Source organism: Pseudophryne corroboree, chromosome 4, assembly GCF_028390025.1.
Source record: "Pseudophryne corroboree isolate aPseCor3 chromosome 4, aPseCor3.hap2, whole genome shotgun sequence".
NCBI lineage: Eukaryota > Metazoa > Chordata > Amphibia > Anura > Myobatrachidae > Pseudophryne > Pseudophryne corroboree.
In genome coordinates, this window is record NC_086447.1 from 671,680,463 (window position 1) to 671,700,681 (window position 20,219).

General features: G+C 44.1%; 1 long non-coding RNA gene across 2 annotated transcripts in view; it reads left to right on the forward strand.

The window, feature by feature from the left end:
• The window catches only part of LOC134911689 (uncharacterized), a 35,728-nt gene that overhangs the window by 12,646 nt on the left and 2,863 nt on the right, over positions 1 to 20,219 (forward strand). Inside the window, exons 3-4 of one of the 2 annotated variants that reach the window (XR_010176768.1) lie at positions 18,914 to 18,993; positions 19,087 to 19,123. This is a non-coding gene — a long non-coding RNA (uncharacterized LOC134911689). Of the gene's footprint in view, positions 1 to 420; positions 630 to 18,913; positions 18,994 to 19,086; positions 19,124 to 20,219 lie in introns of those variants that run through there. The other variant, XR_010176766.1, reaches the window with a different exon arrangement.

The window sequence follows — 20,219 nt, forward strand, 5'->3', positions numbered from 1 at the left end:
CTCAACACCTATTAAATATAATCCTTGACCTGCAACCATGTCACCTAATATATATATATCACATACAGTAGGTATGGTAGTGGGACTTAGTTATTTTCACAGGTTTTTGTTCAATACTGTACAGAACATAGGAAATACAGTACTTGATCATTGTGCTTTACCAACAACAGATGAATTGTTTAGCATGCTGTAATTCTAGCATTTTTGTTTTTTTGTAATATAAACCCAACATCAGTACTTGTGAATATAATTTACTGTAATGTATACTATTATTTATGTATTTTTAAATAATGTTTTCTACCTTGTTATGTCGACATTACTTTTCTTTTTAATAGACTAATTTATTTTTCTCACATTTCTAGTATTCATATTTTTTCTCTCACTCATATTCTCATTCTTTTTCCTTGTTAAATCTGGCAGATACTTTCTTTTATGCATACTGATTAAAACAAGTCTCACAGTCTTAGCAAGTTGGGAATAAACAGTGTGGCCTATAAAACTCAGTCTTACATTGGAAGGACAATTTAAATTATCAACATTCATCATGTTCTTTCCAGCTTCATGGCAAATTATTTAGTACTGCACCTTCTCACTTCCAGTTTTAATAAAGTCTTTCATCTTCTGTGAAAGGTTTTGTGCCTCTTATTTTGTGTGATTAAAATCTGAATAGTATGCAATAAGGATGTAACTAACGCCATAGAACACATACAGCCACTAAAGTGCCTTTAAAGGGGTGGATCTACTGTATACTTCATTTTGTATCTGATTTCCATTAAACTTTTCTTATATTTGAATAATTTATTGAAGACAGTGTGTTTTTAAGCTAATTTTTTTAAATCCGGCCAATTGAACTTCTTAGAAGTGCACATGCCTTTTCTGCTGTTATTTATAAAACACTGTAGGCATTTGCATACTTCTGTGGGTGTATGTGTCTATCACAATGTTTGGTAACTTGAACAAGATATGCACTTTGATATAATAATGCTATAATATTGTATGGGGGGGTCTGGTGGGACTGACAGAGATGGGGTTTGGCCCCGCACTTACTGCTCGTACCCTACTATTTCCGGAAAGTGCAATGGGCCCCCGTTCCTACCCATTACTGCTGGCCAGCCACTGCTTCCTACCACCACATAATAACATTTGTTTGGTTTGTTATCTATCATGATGTCACGCCATGCCACTGAAGGGGAAAGGAGCTGTAGCTTGTGAGGAGCAGCCTGACTGGAACAGAAGAAGAAGTTAAGTTTCATATCAATATGGTTTGGACAGGAAATGACAGAGTGCAGGGCTGAAGAGAGTGAGACAGAAAAGGAACACTTGCAAACAAAGTTGTGGATAGATTCTCAGGTGCACCTAGACAGCAGCTCTGCCATGTGCTCCATCACTATAAGGTCACTTCCAACCCTTCATCACTAAACATGCAAGATACAGAAATTTATGACAGTACACACGAGTGAGCGCATTAAATAATGGTAACCTGGTAAATCACTGTATCCTTTCTGGTATCCTCAATGATACATTTTCTCATATAGTGATCCCAGAAAAAAGGAAAAAAAATGTGCATATAGTGAAGCACAATTTTTTTATACAAACATCAATAAAAACACATAAAATGAATGAACAGCATGTTAATCCTTAAGAGTTCCAACAATGGGAAATTACTAGCTGCTGATGAGAACTGTCAGTTCTCACTAGAAGCTGGTAATTTCCCATTGTTGGAACACTGAGAAACCCATGTTTGAAAACTGCATATTTAGTAAACTTGAGTTATCAACCATTTCCAAAGTGAACCAATAGAGCTATAGCACCACTTGAAACATTCAGACATGTGTGGACCAATAGAAATGGAGTCCGTTAGTGGATACAAAAACTTTGTCACATTTATTGATGACCTTATGAAATTACACATAAAATCATCATAGAGGAGAAAGCTGAAGTAGGAAAGAAAATTGCAGATTACAAGAGACTTGTAGTAAACCAAACAGGACGCACTGTATCTCAACAGAGAGTTGGAACAATTCTTGAAAAAATATGGACTAGAACGTCAGTTGACCATTGCTTATAATTGTGAGCAAAACGTAGTTAGTGGAGAAAGTAAGGTGTGTACTAAAGGATGCATACCTAATTAAACAGTTTTGGGTGGAAGCCATATCCACAGTAGTCTCCAAAATTTGCCCTAAAGAACTTATCACCAATTGAGGCCTGGTCAAAAAGAAAGCCAAGTGTAAAGCATCTAAGATCATTTGGAACTACTGCTTGTATCCATATAACAAAATAAAGATGATGCAAGCTGTATTCAAAATCAATAAAGTTCATAATGCTCAGATATTGTCATGAGAGTAAAGGCTATGGATTGTGGAATTCATTTAGAAGAAAGCTTCTCAAGTCAAGGGACAATGTATTTAAAGAGACCATTTAAGTTGCAGAAAAGCTGGACTTTGGCATGCAGAGCAAATATGACTCAGTGGATATGCCAGCAGCTGGGGAAAAATCTGAACCAGAAGACTACCAGCATGAAAGTTCAACCATGACAAAGTTCATTTGCTAGATCAAACACCAGCAAGCCACCTAGAAGATATGATGAGGAGTTCACAAAAACTGCATATTGTGACCCTCAGGAGATTCAAAAGCCAAAGTCAAAGAATGGTTGGTGTGAATAGAAAGAGACTTTTCAAGAAATAGGAGTCCAAACTACAAAATACATCAAGCATCAGACAGTTAAAAAATTGAATCAGTAGACTGTTGCTGAGGCCTATGTTGTCAGAAAGATGGACTTTGCTAAAGTTCCAGTGAAGAAGGTCAAACTAAAGCTGTCTGATATAATGTCTAACTTCACATATTTTACAGGTTACTATGAGAAAGCTTCAATTGAAAGCTTGTGTACTGCACTGCACTGCTACTGTACCTTGTACCAAGAGGTCAGTCACCAGCTGGTGAGCTGTCGACATGTCTGCTTTGCTACAGGCTCTGTTCCATCACTCATCCAGGCAGTGCAACAGTGTGTATTGCTGAAAATTACTTGAGCCAAAACACCACACTGCCTGGTTAAGTCACTGATTATAACCACTGGTGTGTACTCTGATTAACCACAAAACTGCATGCACATTCCCATCATATATGTACCTAGCGGCTGCTCCTTTCTACAGCCACCGGGTATACACAGATGGCAGTGAGCTGCTTGGTTTATACTTCACCCTGAAGCTGTTCCTCTCTGCAGCCACCAGGTATACATAGAGGGACAGGACGCTGCTTGCCTTGTATTTCCCTGGTGGCTGCTCCATTCTGCAGCAGCTGGGTATATATGGGAGGACAGTGCACCACTTGCTTTGCATTTCTCCAGTGGTCGCTATTCTCTGCAGCCAATGGGTGGGGAAACCACCAGCCAAGGTGCCCAATCACTATGACCAGAAGTTATCAGCACATGGTGAGAATCCAAGGGTGCAGAGGGACCATTTTGAGTTCTTGCCATGCCGTGTATTTGATTATATAGTATAGCGTATGGGGTAAAGTTCTAGTGTTTCTATTGTACACGCATATAAGAATGTAAAAAATATATATTTCATGCCTATTTATAATAATTCTGTGTTGTCCTCTTTAAATGATCCTGCAGTAATGGAGCAGTCAATATTATAAGAAATACAGATTGCCGTTAAATTGGCAAAGTCTTGTATATAGCGGTTTAATACAGAGATAGTTTTGTATATATACCTGTATATAAAAATCTTTTATAGAATCATACTAGTGCAGTGGTTACACTTTTCTTGGTATCTTTCAGATATCTAATTTAAAAATTCTACATTTGTAAAAAATGTTGATTGTCTGACAACCAAACTACAGGTAAATAACCATTTGAGTCCTGAAAGTTATTTCAAGAAAAATACAGTACATACTAATTAGAGATGAGCGGGTTCAGTTCTCCGAGAACTGAACCCACCCAAACATTGAGATCCAAGCTTTTCCAGCCAGCCTCGGATACAAAAGCGTGGAAATACGTTATCATCCCGCTGTCGGATTCTCATGCTTTTTGGATTCTATATAAATCCCTGTGCATCTGCGCCCACTTCACTCTGGCATTGGAGATTGTACAATGTACATGTAACACAGTAACATAGTTAATGAGGTTGAAAAGAGCCAAAATGCACATTGGGTTCAACCTGTTATCTGTATTAAGCCGAGATCATTATAATGTCCCAATTGAAATAATGTTTTATGTTTAGTTCTCAACTATAAATCATGTTTCTCCCAGATTAACAATGTCAATATTTTAAATGCTATAACCTTGGATATCTTTTACAGTCAGAAATTTATCCAATCTGTTTTTAAATGCATATACAGGTTGAGTATCCCTTATCCAAAATGCTTGGGACCAAGGTATTTTGGATATGGGATTTTTCCGTATTTTGGAATAATTGCATACCATAATGAGATATCATGGTGATGGGACCCAAGTCTAAGCACAGAATGCATTTATGTTTCATATACACCTTATACACACAGCCTGAAGGTCATTTTAGCCAATATTTTTTATAACTTTGTGCATTAAACAAAGTGTGTGTACATTCACACAATTCATTTATGTTTCTTATACACCTTATACACACAGCCTGAAGGTCATTTAATACAATATTTTTAATAACTTTGTGTATTAAACAAGGTTTGTGTACATTGAGCCATCAAAAAACAAATGTTTCACTATCTCACTCTCCCTCAAAAAAGTCCGTATTTCGGAATATTCCGTATTTTGGATATTTGGATATGGGATACTCAACCTGTATAGAGTCCGTCATTACCACCACCTTTGGCAGGAAATTCCAGATCCTTATTGCCCTAACTGTGAAGAACCCTTTCCTATGTTGCGTATGGAATTTTCTCTCCTCTAGCCTCAGTGAGTGACCTCGTGTCTTACACAGAGTTTTTTAATAAACAATTCCTCTGATATCTTTTTGTAATTTCCCATTATATATATTTTAAGATATTAATAATGTCTCCTCTTAGACGCCTCTTTTCTAGTGTTTACAAATTCAACCTAGCGAGCCTTTCCTCGTACTCCAGTCCCTCTAGCTCTTTAATCAATTTAGTAGCATGCCTATAAACCCTTTTGAGTTCACAGATATCTTTTTTATAATGTGGTGCCCAAAATTGAACACAATATTCCAGGTGCGGACGTACCAATGATTTGTACAGCGGCAGGATTACACTCTCATCCCTTGTCTTAATTCGACGTTTTATGCACGCTAGCACCTTACTTGCCTTCTTTGCAGCACTTTGACATTGTATACGGTTATTAAGCCTATTATCAATGAGTACGCCCAAATCTTTTTCCAGTACAGTTATCCCTAGATTTTCCCCATTTAATATATAGGTTGCAGGATGGTTTTTAGTCCTGAAGTGCATAACTTTGCATTTTTCTATATTGAATCCCATTTTCCATTAAGATGTCCAGTTTTCAAGTTTAGATAAGTCATTCGGTAGAGACTCCACATCTATTTCTGAATTAATTACCTTACACAGTTTAGTTTCATCTGCAAAAATTGACAATGTGCTTTCCAGGCCTATTTCCAGGTCATTGATAAATATGTTGAACAGTAGTGGCCTGAGTATGGACCCTTGTGGTATTCTGCTGACTGCTGGTGCCCAGCTGGAGGATATCCCATTGACCACTACTTGCTGTACCCTGATATTCAGCCAATTACTTATCCATGTACAAATAGTTTTTCCTAGGCCAAGCTCCTTTAATTTGTTGATCAGTCTCCTGTGAGGCACTGTATCGAAGGCTTTTGCAAAATCTAAGTATACCACATCCACCTCTTTTCCCTGGTCAAAATTGTCATTCACTTTCTCATAGAAGCTAACTAAGTTAGTTTGACATGATCTGTCCCTCACAAACCCATGCTGGTTCTTTCTAATAAACTTAGCGGCATGCAGATATTCCTTTATGCTATACCTTAAAATTCCCTCCAATAATTTCCCCACTATAGATGTCAAACTTACTGGTCTGTAGTTACCCAGATGATTTTTAGAGCCCTTTTTAAATAATGGCACTACCTCAGTTATACGCCAGTCCATTGGTACCATCCCTGATCTAATTGAGCTATTGAAAATCAAGTATAGTTGTCTTGCTAGTTGTGACCTAAGCTCCATAAGATCCCTCAGGTGAAGTCCATCTGGGCCAGGTGATTTATTAATCTTAATTTTGCTTAGTCTCTCCCAGACTATTTATTCACTTAAACAAGCATCTAGCCACTAATCATTGCTGTCACTATCCTTATGCACTTCTCCCACCGTCAGTTCTTCTCTGGTGAACACCGAAGAAAAACATTTGTTCAGTATTTAAGCTTTTGTTTTGTCATTTATCAATACTACAAATTCATATTTTATTGGACCTACATTCTCCTTTTTTAACCTTTTTACAGTTTATGTATTTAAAAAACTTTTTAGGATTGGTTTTGCTCTCTATAGCGATTTGCTTTTCGTTTTCAATTGTAGCTGCTCTTATTGCTTTTTTGCATCTTTTATTGCATTCCTTGTAGTACTGAAATCACTCCTCCAGCCCATTAGATTTATATGCTTTGAAAGCATGCTTCTTATTATCCATTTCTCTATCGTCCTAGTGGATGCTGGGGTTCCTGAAAGGACCATGGGGAATAGCGGCTCCGCAGGAGACAGGGCACAAAAAGTAAAGCTTTTCCGATCAGGTGGTGTGCACTGGCTCCTCCCCCTATGACCCTCCTCCAGACTCCAGTTAGATTTTTGTGCCCGGCCGAGAAGGGTGCAATCTAGGTGGCTCTCCTAAAGAGCTGCTTAGAGAAAGTTTAGCTAGGTTTTTTATGTTACAGTGATTCCTGCTGGCAACAGGATCACTGCAGCGAGGGACTGAGGGGAGAAGGAGTCAACTCACCTGCGTGCAGGATGGATTGGCTTCTTGGCTACTGGACATCAAGCTCCAGAGGGACGATCACAGGTACAGCCTGGATGGTCACCGGAGCCGCGCCGCCGGCCCCCTTGCAGATGCTGAAGACAGAAGAGGTCCAGAATCGGCGGCTGAAGACTCCTGCAGTCTTCTAAAGGTAGCGCACAGCACTGCAGCTGTGCGCCATTTTCCTCTCAGCACACTTCACACGGCAGTCACTGAGGGTGCAGGGCGCTGGGAGGGGGGCGCCCTGGGAGGCAAAATGAGTACCTATAAAGGCTAAAAATACCTCACATATAGCCCTAGAGGCTATATGGAGATATTTAACCCCTGCCTGATTTCTCAAAATAGCGGGAGACGAGCCCGCCGGAAAAGGGGCGGGGCCTATCTCCTCAGCACACGGCGCCATTTCCTCTCACAGCTCCGCTGGTCAGGACGGCTCCCAGGTCTCTCCCCTGCACTGCACTACAGAAACAGGGTAAAACAGAGAGGGGGGGCAAATTTATGGCGATATTTTTATATAACAAAGCAGCTATAGGGGAGCACTTATTATAAGGCTATCCCTGATATATATATAGCGCTTTTGGTGTGTGCTGGCAAACTCTCCCTCTGTCTCCCCAAAGGGCTAGTGGGTCCTGTCTTCATTAGGAGCATTCCCTGTGTGTCTGCTGTGTGTCGGTACGTGTGTGTCGACATGTATGAGGACGATATTGGTGTGGAGGCGGAGCAATTGCCAAATATGGGGATGTCACCTCCTAGGGGGTCGACACCAGAATGGATGCCTTTATTTATGGAACTACGGGATAGTGTCAACACGCTAAAGCAGTCGTTTGACGACATGAGACGGCCGGACAATCAATTAGTGCCTGTCCAGGCGACTCAAACACCGTCAGGGGCTGTGAAACGCCCTTTGCCTCAGTCGGTCGACACAGACCCAGACACAGGCGATGACTCCAGTGGTGACGGTGACGAATCAACCGTATTTTCCAGTAGGGCCACACGTTATATGATTTTGGCAATGAAGGAGGCGTTACATTTAGCTGATACTACAGGTACCACTAAACAGGGTATTATGTGGGGTATGAAAAAACTACCTATAGTTTTTCCTGAATCAGAAGAACTAAATGACGTGTGTAATGAAGCGTGGGTTGCCCCTGATAAAAAGCTGATAATTTCAAAGAAATTATTGGCATTATACCCTTTCCCGCCAGAGGTTAGGGAGCGCTGGGAAACACCTCCTAGGGTGGACAAGGCGCTAACACGCTTATCTAAACAAGTGGCGTTACCCTCTCCTGAGACGGCCGCACTTAAAGATCCATCAGATAGGAGGATGGAAAATATCCAAAAAAGTATATACACACATGCAGGTGTTATACTACGACCAGCTGTAGCAACTGCCTGGATGGGCAGTGCGGGGGTAGTTTGGTCAGAATCCCTGATTGAAAATATTGATACCCTGGACAGGGACAATATTCTACTGTCGTTAGAACAAATAAAGGATGCATTTCTTTATATGCGTGATGCACAGAGGGATATATGCACACTGGCATCACGGGTAAGTGCTATGTCCATTTCGGCCAGAAGAGCTTTATGGACGCGACAGTGGACAGGCGATGCGGATTCAAAACGGCATATGGAAGTTTTGCCGTATAAGGGGGAGGAGTTATTTGGAGTCGGTCTATCAGATTTGGTGGCCACGGCTACAGCCGGGAAATCCACCTTTCTACCTCAAGTCACTCCCCAACAGAAAAAGGCACCGACTTTTCAACCGCAGCCCTTTCGTTCCTTTAAAAATAAGAGAGCAAAGGGCTATTCATATTTGCCACGAGGCAAAGGTCGAGGGAAGAGACAGCAACACGCAGCTCCTTCCCAGGATCAGAAGCCCTCCCCGGCTTCTACAAAAGCCTCAGCATGACGCTGGGGCTTCTCAAGCGGACTCGGGGACGGTGGGCGGTCGTCTCAAAAATTACAGCGCGCAGTGGGCTCACTCGCAAGTAGATCCCTGGATCCTGCAGATAATATCTCAGGGATACAGGTTGGAATTAGAGACAGATCCACCTCGCCGTTTCCTGAGGTCTGCTTTACCAACGTCCCCCTCCGAAAGGGAGACGGTGTTGGAAGCCATTCACAAGCTGTACTCTCAGCAGGTGATAGTCAAGGTACCTCTTCTGCAACAAGGGAAGGGGTATTATTCCACTCTTTTTGTGGTACCGAAGCCGGATGGCTCGGTAAGGCCTATTCTAAATCTGAAGTCCTTGAACCTGTACATAAAGAAGTTCAAGTTCAAAATGGAGTCACTCAGAGCAGTGATAGCGAACCTGGAAGAGGGGAACTTTATGGTATCCTTGGACATCAAGGATGCGTATCTCCACGTTCCAATTTACCCCTCACACCAGGGGTACCTCAGGTTCGTTGTACAAAACTGTCACTATCAGTTTCAGACGCTGCCGTTCGGATTGTCCACGGCACCTCGGATCTTTACAAAGGTAATGGCCGAGATGATGATTCTTCTTCGAAGAAAAGGCGTATTAATTATCCCATACTTGGACGATCTCCTAATAAGGGCGAGGTCCAGAGAACAGCTAGAGATGGGATTAGCACTGTCTCAAGAAGTGCTAAAACAGCACGGGTGGATTCTGAATATTCCAAAATCCCAGTTAATGCCGACAACTCGTCTGCTGTTCCTAGGGATGATTCTGGACACGGTTCAGAAAAAGGTTTTTCTCCCGGAGGAAAAAGCCAAGGAGTTATCCGAGCTTGTCAGGAACCTCCTAAAACCAGGAAAGGTGTCTGTACATCAATGCACAAGAGTCCTGGGAAAAATGGTGGCTTCTTACGAAGCGATTCCATTCGGCAGATTCCACGCAAGAATTTTCCAAAGGGATCTGTTGGACAAATGGTCAGGGTCGCATCTTCAGATGCACCTACGGATAACCCTGTCTCCAAGGACAAGGGTGTCTCTTCTGTGGTGGTTGCAGAGTGCTCATCTATTGGAGGGCCGCAGATTCGGCATACAGGATTGGATCCTGGTGACCACGGACGCCAGCCTGAGAGGCTGGGGAGCAGTCACACAAGGAAGAAACTTCCAGGGAGTATGGACGAGCCTGGAAACGTCTCTTCACATAAACATTCTGGAACTAAGAGCAATATACAATGCTCTAAACCAGGCAGAACCTCTGCTTCAGGGAAAACCGGTATTGATCCAGTCGGACAACATCACGGCAGTCGCCCATGTGAACAGACAGGGCGGCACAAGAAGCAGGAGGGCAATGGCAGAAGCTGCAAGGATTCTTCGCTGGGCAGAGAATCATGTGATAGCACTGTCAGCAGTGTTCATCCCGGGAGTGGACAACTGGGAAGCAGACTTCCTCAGCAGACACGATCTTCACCCGGGAGAGTGGGGACTTCATCCAGAAGTCTTCCACATGCTGGTAACCCGTTGGGAAAGACCAATGGTGGACATGATGGCGTCTCGCCTCAACAAAAAACTGGACAGGTATTGCGCCAGGTCAAGAGATCCGCAGGCAATAGCTGTGGACGCGCTGGTAACGCCTTGGGTGTACCAGTCGGTGTATGTGTTTCCTCCTCTGCCTCTCATACCAAAAGTATTGAGAATTATACGGCAAAGAGGCGTAAGAACGATACTAGTGGTTCCGGATTGGCCAAGGAGGACTTGGTACCCGGAACTTCAAGAGATGATCACGGAAGATCCGTGGCCTCTACCTCTAAGGAGGGACTTGCTTCAGCAGGGTCCCTGTCTGTTTCAAGACTTACCGCGGCTGCGTTTGACGGCATGGCGGTTGAACGCCGGATCCTAAAGGAAAGAGGCATGCCGGAAGAAGTCATTCCTACTTTGATTAAAGCAAGGAAGGAAGTAACCGTGCAACATTATCACCGAATTTGGCGAAAATATGTTGCGTGGTGCGAAGATCGGAGTGCTCCGACGGAGGAATTTCAACTGGGTCGATTCCTACATTTCCTGCAATCAGGATTGTCAATGGGTCTCAAATTGGGATCTATTAAGGTTCAAATTTCGGCCCTGTCGATTTTCTTTCAAAAAGAATTGGCTTCAGTCCCTGAAGTCCAGACCTTTGTTAAGGGAGTGCTGCATATACAGCCTCCTGTGGTGCCTCCAGTGGCACCGTGGGATCTAAATGTGGTTTTGGACTTCCTAAAATCTCATTGGTTTGAACCACTAAAAAAGGTGGATTTGAAATATCTCACATGGAAAGTGACCATGCTTCTAGCCCTGGCTTCTGCCAGGAGAGTGTCAGAATTGGCAGCTTTATCTTACAAAAGCCCATATCTGATTTTCCATTCGGACAGGGCAGAACTGCGAACTCGTCCGCATTTTCTCCCTAAGGTGGTGTCAGCATTTCATCTGAACCAGCCTATTGTAGTGCCTGCGGCTACAAGTGACTTGGAGGACTCCAAGTTACTGGACGTTGTCAGAGCATTAAAAATATATATTGCAAGGACAGCTGGAGTCAGAAAATCTGACTCGTTGTTTATATTGTATGCACCCAACAAGATGGGTGCTCCTGCGTCTAAGCAGACGATTGCTCGTTGGATCTGTAGCACAATCCAACTTGCACATTCTGTGGCAGGCTTGCCACAGCCTAAATCTGTAAAGGCCCACTCCACAAGGAAGGTGGGCTCATCTTGGGCGGCTGCCCGAGGGGTCTCGGCATTACAACTTTGCCGAGCAGCTACGTGGTCAGGGGAGAACACGTTTGTAAAATTTTACAAATTTGATACTCTGGCTAAGGAGGACCTGGAGTTCTCTCATTCGGTGCTGCAGAGTCATCCGCACTCTCCCGCCCGTTTGGGAGCTTTGGTATAATCCCCATGGTCCTTTCAGGAACCCCAGCATCCACTAGGACGATAGAGAAAATAAGATTTTACTTACCGATAAATCTATTTCTCGGAGTCCGTAGTGGATGCTGGGCGCCCATCCCAAGTGCGGATTATCTGCTTAAGTTGTACATAGTTATTGTTAACTAATTCGGGTTATTGTTAAAGGAAGCCATCTTTCAGAGGCTCCGCTGTTCTCATACTGTTAACTGGGTTTAGATCACAAGTTGTACGGTGTGATTGGTGTGGCTGGTATGAGTCTTACCCGGGATTCAAAATCCTCCCTTATTGTGTACGCTCGTCCGGGCACAGTACCTAACTGGAGTCTGGAGGAGGGTCATAGGGGGAGGAGCCAGTGCACACCACCTGATCGGAAAAGCTTTACTTTTTGTGCCCTGTCTCCTGCGGAGCCGCTATTCCCCATGGTCCTTTCAGGAACCCCAGCATCCACTACGGACTCCGAGAAATAGATTTATCGGTAAGTAAAATCTTATTTTCTTCCTTGACCACCTTATTAAGCATCAGTTTGAGTTTGGTACTCCTGCGTTTGCTGCCCATGGGAATGAATTTGTGAATATTGTTATCTAGCAACCATTTTAACGCATCCCACATTTCTGCAGTGTTCTTGCCATGAAAAAAATCTACCCAGTCAATGTCATTTAGTGCATTTCTCAGCATACTGAAGTTAGCCTTTCTAAAGTTATATGTTTTGGTTGATCCCTTATAGCTATGTTTCTTGAAACTGATTTAGAATGTGATCATATAGTGATCACTGTTCCCCAAAGTCTCCCCAACTTTAGTGTTTGATATAATTTCCTGACTGTCTGTGCTGTGCTTTGTGCTATTCTTTAAGGGGGGGGGGGGGGGGGGGCTGTCTGAACGTAAGAAAGGGGCTGCTGTGGTACTCTGGTTTAAACAAGGGGCTGCTTTGGAGTCCATAAACTGGGGCTGTACCATGTACATGTGTTACCTGTCAGTGCTGTACTGTGCTGTGTGCTATTTTTTAACAGGCTGTCTGAAGGAAGGGGCTGCTGTAGTACTCTTGTGTACACTAGGGACTTCTTCAGGGGTGCTCTGTCCATAAACTGGGGCTGTCTGACTGAAAAGTGCTGCTCTGTCTTCCCAGGCTGTGTCCTCCAGGGGTGCAGTTTGGGATATGAAAAATAATAATACATATTTCTGACTCATTTGTGTGACACTGTCAGTGAAGCTAAACCGCAGTGTGCAATAACTACAATCTATATATTTGGCTCATTTGTGGAACACTGTAACCACCGGTGTGATATAAAATATAATACATATTTGTTACTCATTTGTGCAACACTGTCGGTGAAGCTAAACCATAGTGTGTAATAATATATATTTCTGACTCATTTGTGAGACACTGTAACCGCTGGTGTGTGATATATTAAATTAATAATACATATTTCTGACTCATTTGTGCGACACTGTCTGTGAAGCTAAACCACAGGGTGTAACAATATATATTTCTGACTAATTTGTGATATAAAAAAGAATAATGCATATTTCTGACTAATTTGTGCGACACTGTCGGTGAAGTTAAACCGCAGTGTGTAAAAATATATATTTCTGACTCATTTGTGCGACACTGTAACCACAGTGTGTGATATAAAAAATAATATATATTTCTGACTCATTTGTGTGACACTGTAACAGTAGAGTATGATATAAAAATAATATATATATATATATTTTTTATTTTTATTTAAATTCATATTTTGTTCTGTCAGTCCACCCAAAATAAAAGACATATTTTTTGTTATATTTTGTGCCGTATCCTCCCAGTACACATCCAGGCATGCTCCATCCATTTCAGGGTGCTGTGTCCATAGCTCATATTCTTATGTTATAACTTATTGTCCTGCTTTCATAATTCATCTTATCACAACATTGTGATTCATTCAAATTAATATAATTAATAATAATTATAATTTAACTAAATTTAAATCAAATTAATATAACTAAACTCTACACCAATGGTGGCCAACCAGTGGCTCTTGAGCCTCATGCGGCTCTTTCTTTATTCAAATGTGGCTCCCGACACTCAAAATCACATAACCACAACAGATCCTGAAACTGCTCAACTCCAGCCAGACACGCAGCAGCACTATGGGGACTGAGAACTGAGGGAGCCGGATACTAGAGGTGAGACACTCACCAGCAAACAGTGGACACATTAGGGGCTGCTGCAATGGCATGAGTTGCAAGGGTCTGTAGTGACACATGAGGGTGGGCTGGAGTGACACAAGGGGGAACTGACTAGAATAACACAGGAGAGTCCAGGCAGGAGTGACTCAGCAGGTTGCTGGCTGGAGTGACACATGGGAGAGCTGGTTGGAGTGACACAGGATGGTGCTGGCAGGAGTGACGCTTCGGGAGCTGGCTGGAGTGACATACAGTAGGAGTGTGATAGCAGAAGTGATATATGGGGATGCTGGCTGGAGTGACAGGAGGGTGTTGGCTGGAGTGACACATGGGGGAGCTGAAGTGCATTATATGAATCTACCTTTTTCAATTATTTTATGTGGAAGTTAATTTTTCAATGTATTTTATGTTGGTTCTGGCTTTAAAATTTGTATTTTATGTGGTTCTGGATTTTTCAATGTATTTTATACCAGGGGCATGGTCTAGCAGGCACAGGGCCACATCCCATTTTTACATGCGCTCATTCGGATCGATGTCGGCTCTTTGACGTGCCTAACAACATTTTTTGTCTCTTTGACTCTGAATGTTTGGTCACCCCTGCTCTACACACTTGAATAGTGAACCTCCTGAATTTCGAAGATTTCCTTCAGCAACAGAATAACTTGATCCTTTTTTATTCTTCTATGCCTAATTCATCTTTTTGTGAACTGAAATCTTGAGCCTTGCCTAATGCGTTGTTTTTTTAAATACATTATTTTTAAAAATATTTTGTGCTGTGTCCATCCTCCCAGTATATTCATCCAAGGGCTGCTACTGCTCCATCCATCTAGGGGTGTTCTGTCCATCCATCCAGGGGCTTTGGCCCAGTTTTAAAGAAAGAAAGTAAATATTTTGTGCTGTACCCCAGTATACTATACATCAAGGGGCTGCTGCTTTGCCTTCTGTGTTCTGTCCATTCATCCATCGAGGCTCTGCCCCAGTGTTTAAAAAATGTAAAAGTATTTTTATTAATAATATAAAAAAATATATTGTATTTTGTGCTGTACACCAGTATACAGCTCATCCAGGTTCTTGATTGTGTTGAAAACTTTTTCTTAGTGCACACTGGAGGGTGGGCAACTTAAGTAAAGCAAAGTCAGTTTTTGCAAGGACCTCCAAATTAGCTTTTTTTCCTGCCAGTACTGGAACAGACTGTCTGACATGTCTATTTGGAATGCTGTGACTAAAATAATAATCAACCATTTTTTCAATGATGACCATATCATATGCACTCACAGTAGACATGTCAGTAATAATTGTAGGCAGTTCCTTCAGTCCAGATCAGATGTCAATGTTTTTCCTGAATTATCTGCATCACTGCCAATGGGTTTTTTAGAAAAATTTGCAGAATGGCAAAAATGTCCCGAAGTATTCTAGCCTCAGGGCCGGTGCAAGGTTTTTCGGCACCCTAGGCAAAATGTCTTCCTACTGCCCCCCCCCCCCCCTTGCCCAAACCCACAAACTGCCCCTCCAAAAATATATGGAAGAAAAACCACACTATGTGTGACATATTGCGGTGATCCAGGCAGGTAGTAGTGGTGTATGGGGGAGGAAAGGGGGAACACAACTCAGCAGGATATGTACTGTAGATAGATACATACATGCATACATTACATACATAGACAGACAGATATGTGTGCAGGAACTGGGGGGTATATTCAGATTTTTATATGGAGATATGTATATATATATATATATATATATATATATATATATATATATATATTTTATAGGGATGTAGTTATGTGACCGTGGTCACGAGACTGCCGATCACAGTACCGACGGCTACATCCCGCCCCCCTCTTAATCCTGTCAGGCTAGCAGGGACTATTCCCACTTGCGGCGAGTTGTGTGTGTGTGTGTGTGTGTGTGTGTGTATACAGTGGTCGAAGTGGAAATTTTGAAGTGGGGGTATGCAAAAGTCAAGGATGCAATTATGTGTGCGCCAAAGGCGCCCGCGCTCCAGGAAAAGGGGGCGTGGTCACCTAAAATGGGGCGTGTCCAGTGTAGTAGAACCCCTTATACCAGGCATGTCCAAACTGCAGCCCCCCAGCTGTTGAGAAACTACACATCCCAGCACGCCCTGACATAGCTTTAGCATTCTCCGACAACAAAACTGTGTCAGGGCATGCTGGGATATGTAGTTTCACAACAGCTGGAGGGCCGCAGTTTGGACATGCCTGCCTTATACTATCTAGTACTGGTGCCCCTTTCACCTTATAGCACACGGTACGAGCTGAAATTCACATTATAGCACACGGTACGACCTGAAATTCACATTATAGCACACGGTACGAGACTAAATTCACATAATAGCACACTGACTGAGCCGATAGTCACATTGTAGCACACTGACTGAGCCGAAATTCACATTATAGCACACTGACTGAGCCGATAGTCACATTGTAGCACACTGACTGAGCCGAAATTCACATTATAGCACACTGACTGAGCCGATAGTCACATTGTAGCACACTGACTGAGCCGATAGTCACATTGTAGCACACTGGCTGAGCCGACAGTCACATTGTAGCACACTGACTGAGCCGACAGTCACATTGTAGCACACTGACTGAGTCGACAGTCACATTGTAGCACACTGAATGAGCCGACAGTCACATTGTAGCACACTGACTGAGCCGATAGTCACATTGTAGCACACTGAATGAGCCGACAGTCACATTGTAGCACACTGACTGAGCCGATAGTCACATTGTAGCACACTGACTGAGCCGACAGTCACATTGTAGCACACTGAATGAGCCGAAAATCTCATTATAGCACGCTGAATGAGCCGAAGTTCACATTGTAGCACACTGAATGAGCCGAAATTCACATTGTAGCACACTGAATGAGCCGAAATTCACATTGTAGCACACTGAATGAGCCGACATTCACATTGTAGTACACTGAATGAGACGAAAATCACATTATAGCACACTGAATGAGCTGAAATTGTGACAGCAGTGACAGCCAGAGTGACAGCAGGGACAGGGAGAGAGAGAGGGACGACAGGGAGAGAGAGAGTGACGACAGGGAGAGAGAGAGTGATGACAGGAAGAGAGAGAGTGACGACAGTGACAGCAGGGAAAGAGAGAGTGACGACAGTGACAGCAGGGAGAGAGAGTGACGACAGTGATAGCAGGGAGAGAGAGAGTGACAGTAGGGACAGTAACGACAGGAAGAGAGGGTGACAGCAGGGGAACATTAACTGACTGTGGTCGGCGGAGGCACCCATGGGCAGCGGCAGTGATAAGGAGGCCTTTGGTGGGTTAGGTCCCTCTGACCGACATTTGTTGCGGGTGAGCGGCTGGAGGTGGTGAGCAGCGGGCGGCTGTTGGCTGGTGGCGGTGAGCGGCTGACGGCGGTGAGCAGCTGGTGGCTGGCAGCGGTGAGCGGCTGGTGGCGGACGGCCAGAGACTAAAAAGATCATATTGCCCCCCCACTCGGTCCAGTTCAGGTATACACACAAAACCACATATACACGCATACACACACTTACATATATAAAAATACACACCCAGCCACATTTACACACAGCCATATACACACACACACACACACACACACACACACACACACACACACACACACACACACACATTATATCACTTATACACACATAGCCACATATCTACATACTCACAGTCACACACACGCAGCCAGATTTACACACACACACACACACACACACATCACAGACACATCACAGACACATCACAGACACACACACACACACACATGTCCCCACACTGACACTCTCTTACATCAGTTCCAGACTGAGCTGGACAGCTGCGCTGTCAGGGTGGCGGGAGCCAGGCTGGCGGCGGCTGTGCAGCTTTGAGCCGTGGAGTGTCACGCGTGAGCCGGACTGGCGGCGGCGGGTGGAGGGCGGCTGGGCGGCTGTGAGCTACAACAGCACTCTACACAGCCGCTGGCCATCGAGCAGGGACAGGAGCACAATGTGCAGCAGGATGGCGACTTCCCTCGCCTCATGCTGCACATTTTCATTTCCTGGTCAGTGGAAGAAGTGGCGGCATACCATACCACTGTATACTGCCCCACTTCGACCACTGTGTGTATGTATATGTATGTGTGTATGTATAAGTATGTATGTATATATATATATATATATATATATATATATATATATATATATATATAGAGAGAGAGAGAGCTGTGGGGATATACTGTACATTATATATATATATATATATATATATATATATATATATATATATATAATGTGTGTGTACAGTATATCCCCACAGCTCTATATATATGTATATATATATTACACCCAAAATCACTACAATCAGCCCATGAAAATGTATAGTGGGGGCCAGGCCAAGGAGAACAGATTGCAGGCTGCAGGAGTTGGTGATCCACGCATGGAACAACAACAGCAGGAGGCCGCCTGCAGTCTCCTCTGTAGCCGCTGTCTCTCACTTACCGAGAGCAGCTCAAGCTGATCACCCCCTCCGGAGATGTTACCAGCGGGACGCAGAGACGGGCGGCAGCAGGCGAACACGGACAGCGGCACCCGGGAAAGCGTGAGTGGAGCAGCCCAGAGCAGATTACAGGGGCTCTTAACTCACACGGCAGAGGCGGCGCTTGAGGGACTTCCCTTCAGTTACTGGAGTAGAGCGGGAGCTGGCGGAGCTGACGGAAAATGTGACCGTCACATTTGCCGGGGAGGCCGCTCACTCATACTTAATTTTTTTTCACAGACAGCCACATGCCCCAGCGACAGCGACCCGCCCCCTCAGGTTCTGGCGCCCATAGGCAGCTGCCTAAAGCTGCCTAATGGAAGCGCCGGCCCTGTCTAGCCTCATGACAAAAAAGGTTTGTAATTTGTTTTAGCATGTTTAGATGGGCCAACTAGTACTTAATGGCTGTCAAATTCTTTCTAAGCTAATCCTTTATTTCTTTATGTTACAGGAATTTCAGGAATTTTGAAATGGAGAATGTTCGCTATTTGAGGCGGGGGAGTTTAGTTGCCTCAGCCAGCTTTAATCACAGTATGTACCATGTAAACATATGTATGTGTTTGACCAATATACACAACTAATTTTTGTATTAATTAAATATATTTCCTTTCCACTTTATTGCAGACATCCTGGACAAAGGACATGACTTGCAAGATCCGACGTATGGATGACGTTTTGGTTTTTATTTAGAATCAGAGTCTGGTAGCAAAACACAAGCCGTCACACATATCTCTAGACCAGGGGTGGGCAATTATTTCAGCCGAGGGGCCACTTGACATTTCCTGTCAGTATCCGAGGGCCACATACAAAATAGCAGCTCGCCTCACTTGCCAAAAATATAGGGACGTGGCTTCATGTGGAAGGGGTGTGGGCAAAAAATAATACAGATTCATATTAGGCTGCACAATAGTCTCCATTATTCAAATTGCGCCACACAGCGCCACTTACACACATTACACCAGGTAGAGCCCCTTTTACACACATTTCGGCAGGTAGAGAGCCTTTTTACACATTAACATTTTATTTAGGATAATTATTGTGCAGCAAGCAAATTATCCAGTGTCTTATGGCCCCTGGGGAAACGTGTGACACGGTGACAGAACACGGTGGGGGTGACACGGTGACAGAACACGGTGGGGGTGACACGGTGACAGAACACGGTGGGGGTGACAGAACACGGGGGGGTGACACAGTGACAGAACACGGTGCGGGTGACACGGTGACAGAACATGGGCGGTGTGACACGGTGACAGGACACGGGGAGGGGGGGTGACAGTGACAGAACACGGGTGTGTGACGTGACAGAACACGGTGGGGGTGACACGGTGACAGAACACGGGGAGGGGTGGTGACAGTGACAGAACACGGGTGTGTGACACAGTGACAGAAAACGGTGGGGGTGACACAGTGACAGAACACGGGGAGGGGGGTAACAGTGACAGAACACGGATGTGTGACACGGTGACAGAACACGGGGGGTGTGACACAGTGAAAGAACACGGGGAGAGGGGGGGACAGTGACAGAACATGGAGGGGGTGACACGGTGACAGAACACGGGGAGGGGGGGTGACAGTGACAGAACACGGGGGGGTGACACAGTGACAGAACACAGTGGGGGTGACAGTGACCGAACACGGATGTGTGACACGGTGACAGAACACGGGGGGGGGGGGGGGGTGACACAGTGAAAGAACACGGGGAGGGGGGGTGACAGAACACGGTGGAGGTGACAGTGACAGAACACGGGGGTGTGACA